Consider the following 5299-nt stretch of genomic DNA (forward strand, 5'->3'; position numbering starts at 1 on the left):
TGGGTACCCCAAAGCATAACAGGCGGACGAACCTACAGAGAGACGGATGACAGCCTTTTCAAGCGGGGGTGTAATGATATATATTATCAAACGGTCTATAGACATTGCAGAAATATGGAAGCAATACTCAAAAATTGCAACTGTAGTTTATTCAGCTAAACCAATTTTATTGGATTAAAATGCAATCAGAAAAGCAATATATTACAAATTAATAACATGATAATATTTGTAAATATACGTTCAGTTTTATCACAATTATCACAATTATTAGGTTTTTTAAAAGCATTTTTATATTACAATAGCAATGAATAAAAGAAGCCATAATACAAGTTGTATTAGACCTAACTTAATATTTGAAAAATGCTCATACTGTAGTTCTATATCAACCTATTGAAAACCTAAATCACTAAATAGAAAATTCTGTTGTTAAAACATTCAACAATAAATTTATCAAATATGAACATATAAACTAACCAGTGTCAAAATACTTATAAATGGAACCCAGCTACCATGTACATGTAGTAGGATTATCAAAAGATTTTAAAGCAACGTATTGTTGATTTATGAAAAAAATGCAGATAATCTATAAATCTACTTTCTGGAGACCTCTCAAGAAAAATGAGTGAAATGTGTGGTAAAGATGTGTTGTAAGATTACAAGTAACTATTGAGTTATTTTACAATGATAATCAGGTTATATACATGTATAAAATCTTTAAAAGTCATTTTAATAAGACGTCTTGCAATTGTCAAGAAACAAAATCAATAAGAACACCACTACTTAAATATTCCCATTAAAGCACACATTTTATAAATCATTGTTGTTTAGATTTCCCATTACAAGTGTCATATATTACATGTAACCATTGAGTTATTTTACATTGATGATCAAGTTATACACATTTAAAGCTACTTAATATGACATCTTGCAATTGTCAAGAAAAAAAAATTGTAAATAACAACACCGCTACTTAAATAATCGCATTAAAGCGCACAGATAAAATCAAGATTTCCTATTATAATTGTTATAGATAAAAGCCAACTAATAAATTGTTTGAATATATACTATCAAAAAGCTAGTAACACTGTTTTCCCCAGGATCTTCAACAAAAACATTTTTCTAACCGTATGTGTAATGAGTGTGGGCCATATGGCTATAACAATCGGTACTTGTTTTGAAATAAGCTTTGCAAAACCAACAAATATGACATTTACACTGAGAACATGTCATATGATTACAGCCATCATATTTTTCTATACCTATATAGCATTTTGGACAAAGATCTCTATTCAAAGTATCACGACGCATCCATTCACCAAGCCCAGTCTCGTCTAGCTGCTTTCTTTTCTGAAAACACTGCACAGGATTTGCCCGTGTGGTATTCGACGTGGCACTTGCTACACAGTGCTGTGTGGCAGAGGAAGCACACAAACCTGCCTCCTCCCTGACTTACCTTGTACACCATCTGACAATCAGGTGTGATGCAGTACCTAGCTTTATCTGTACTCTGGGCGGCGTAGCCAAAACCAAAACATCTATCAACGTTTGAGTCGTACAGAATCCAAATTCCTTCATGTTATTAAAATCACTCCAAGCCCAGAGCATATCACAACCTTCATAACAGCAACGTAGGGGAAACTCTTTTGTGCTTATAGCAGAATCCAAATGCAACCTCACACAATCCCTGCAGTATGCGTGACCACAAGATTCTAGTCGGTAGAGATCACATTCGGATATGGAGCAGAACAAATTCCACATTCTGGATCGGTGGATGGTATTTGGTGTTGATTGTCTTCCATCAACACTTTCGTAAGTGCGTCAATGTCATTAATTGCCAACTGTATTGCTCCATCGGAGCCTAACATTTTAATCTTATGTCTTCTATGGTCAAGTTCTACGCTGGACAAATGTGATTCCACTTTCAATCCTTGAAGGTCTACACCATGCATCTGTATAATTCGTTTCATCAATCCAGGAGGCTTGGTTTCGCCCTTCAAATCAATCCACCTAATCTTTGAGGAGGCCAGTTTTTTAATATATTTTTGGATTTTTGAAATTGCTGAAGCCCAATCATCTCTTTGCCATGAACGGAAATAGTTGTTCTATTCATCAAAATTACAAGAGTGTGGGTTTTCTCCATTATTTTCTCAGCTTTGCTCCGTCCGTCCCTTGTGAACATATATCTTATACTTGGATTTATTCCATTTTTAAGATTTGACCTTGAAAGAAGATTTTGTGTCTTGTAGTCCTTATCATATTGTCTACGCTTTCAGCTTCTATATTCAGAATATAGTTACCCGTTGTGTTCTGCTTTATATCAACAGTTACTCGATCTTTCTTAGCTTTAACACAAAAATCTTTGATATCTTTACTAACCCGTTTGAATACCCGTTCCAGTACATATAAACGAGTGCGAATTTTGGAATAACAGTAACGACATTGCCAGTGATGAACAACTGGTTTTCGCTTTGCAATTTAGCGCAGACCTCATCACCTTGTTCTGCGTCAGTAAAGGTTATAAAACCGCTGAGAGTTATAGTCTTGCGGTCTGGGTTCTCTTATATGTACATTGAATCTGTTTGGATTCACGATTTGTGAAATATGCCGTTCAATTCTTTCTTCTTATGTGTGTCCATTATTTCCCTTGTTGTAATTACCCTCTCGCGTGGTACAAAGATTTTTCCAATTTGATTTTCGGGTATCTTGAAGGCCTCCACAATTCCTTCTCTCAAAATGCCTTCATTGACAAGATAATTCGAAACCTTGAACGTACAATTGGTCAGCGTTCTCTCTACTTCGACTAATTTTAACATTTGATCTACCAACTGAGACTTGTATCATCGTACTTAAAGTCAAACAGTTTCCAGTGTTCCCGAATGCATAATTTGCACGAACCCAATCCTCGAGATTGTCTGCGACACCACATTATTTTGGCTTTAAAAGCATCAGAATCCTCTGTTTTCCAACCTGGGGGTTTAATGTGAACTTTAAAGCACTGTGACCTGATACAGTATACGTAACTGCTTTCTTCGCAGATTCGCTATTCTCAAACACTACTTCACCACGGTATCTTTGAGTAGTATTTGCTGGAGATTTCTTTTGAAACTTTCGAATTTCGCCAAACTGTTTCATCCATTCCACTAATTCTCCGTCAGATTCAAATTCATCTGCTGAGCAGTATACATAAACATTGTTATAATCATCTTTTCACACAACAAATCTTGTATTAATCCACCTGGTCCAATGGATAGTTTGACATTATAACACCTAGGATAGATCGAGATGATAATCTTCTCCTTTCTTACATTTTCTCTAATCTGATCAAGTTCCATTTTCAGCGTTTCTGTTGCCACTTCATCCTTCTGTCCAGGTGCATAAATAGTAAGTTCGCCCTTATTTCTGTCTGCATCAATTACAAAGACTGAATCTGTATTTTCATTTTTTAGCTTAGTTTCGAGATCCTTTGCATGTTTCCACCCTTTACCCACAAATTTTACAGAGTATGTGATCCAATGTATTCTGTATAAATTGGTTCAATTCTTTTCCTTTCAATTCCTGTTATGTCAAACTTTATTTCATTTCTTTTTAAGGCTTCATGTACATCGTCTTCATTTACTTCTGTTACATTAACGGCAAACTCTCGAGATGTGTTCAAAACTTTTTCAATTATAACCCATTTTGGATATAATGCAAGAGACTGGAAAGATGCAGACGGATGAACAGTCATTTGCTGGTCTTTGTCAATGGAATAATACCCAGCCTTTTCATGCCCAAGGAAGTAAGAAAGGTTGCTACGAAAAGCCTTGAAGATAAGCTTTTGTAAATTCCTCTCATTCCTGCCTACATCTTTTAATTCAAACTTTATTGTTATATTCATTTGATTTTTCAAGATGAATCTGATCTCTTTACAGTGTCTCGAATACTTCTCATGGCCCTTCCATTGATGGAGTTATCCAAGCACCATTGACCTTTCTCCTTCTCGGGAATGTAATGCCATGTCTTAAAGACACTTAAAAATGTGAAATGGTCACCTTTGCTATGACAGAAAGGAATTTTTAATTTGTCACATCTATCTTTCTGTTCTTTAGTTCCAGCTCTGTAAAACAAGTTCCCACTCACTGTGCATGATGCCGCAATTATGATAGCATCTAAACCAACCTTCATCTCAATTGCATCATGAACAAAAACTCCCAAATTTGGGTCCAAGGGTAGTTGAGCAATCCAGCGCCCTAGATCTGTAATTTTCCCATTTTAACTGCTGCAGATCGACCAATTGCTGAAAGGCTGTTTCCATTGAATTATTTGGGTGGTGCCTCAACAAATCGAAATCAAGAGGGTTCACATTCAGTTGCATCAATTCAGATCGCAGTGACCGATATGAATTCTCAAAATTTCTGGAATAGAAGCAGCTGCCCATGTTGTCATAAACTTCTTCGGAATAAAATCGGTAGCATTTCCCTGGGGCCTTTCCCGCTCTTCCTTTCCTTTGATCTGCGGAACTTTTTGTTATTTTAATAACTCTTAAAGAGTTCACTTTTTTGTCGGGGTCATATTTCATTTCTTTTGCAAGCCCAGTGTCAATCACATATTTCACTCCAGGAATTGTTACAGAAGTTTCTGCCACATTAGTGCTAATTACAATTTTTCTTTACCCAGTGGCGCTTGAAAATTTTGTTTTGTTCCTCTGTTTGAAGTTTACCATGAAGTGGCAATATCCAGTGATCAGTTCTCTCCTCAAGTTCCCACTGCAGTCTTTCTATACACTTTTCAATTTCCAACTGACCTGTGAGAAAAAGTAGAATATCACCAGGGGGTTCTTTATCATGGATTTCTAAACGTCTTTTCAACTGCTTTTCTTCATATTCTTCCAAGTCTTCACATTTAGAACATGTCTCCCATTCTATATCGACGGGATACATTCTGCCAGGTACTTAATCACTGGACAGTCTTTAAAATATCGAACAAAAAGTTCTGGATAAATTGTTGCAGAAACGTCACAATGACACGCATGTCATATCTCCGAGGTAAACACTCTCTTTATCATGCCAAGCAAAAGGTCCGTGTATATGCTTCGCTCATGTGTCATGAATAATAATGCAGGAGTAATCATTTAACAAAGGATCTTTGATGCATTGATTTAACAGTGTATGGTCAGTCATGTACACTACTTTTGTCTGGTCAGAAACTTTCTTCTGAATTCCACATTGATAGCCCACTATATCTGCAACAGTAGACTTCATTTCACTGGCATACCGCTGTGCAAGACTTGCAGCTGCAACTTTTCTAGGGTGCAAACCCC

The 5299-nt window shown here is 36.2% G+C and overlaps 1 pseudogene; it reads right to left on the bottom strand.

Moving 5' to 3' along the window:
• Positions 1-970: 970 nt before the first annotated feature.
• On the bottom strand, positions 971-5282 carry LOC134229607 (uncharacterized; annotated as a pseudogene).
• Between the last annotated feature and the right edge of the window lie 17 nt (positions 5283-5299).

Source organism: Saccostrea cucullata, unplaced genomic scaffold, assembly GCF_032062105.1.
Source record: "Saccostrea cucullata isolate Sc308-1 unplaced genomic scaffold, CSIRO_AGI_Scuc_v1 ctg4421, whole genome shotgun sequence".
Classification (NCBI taxonomy): Eukaryota; Metazoa; Mollusca; class Bivalvia; order Ostreida; family Ostreidae; genus Saccostrea; species Saccostrea cuccullata.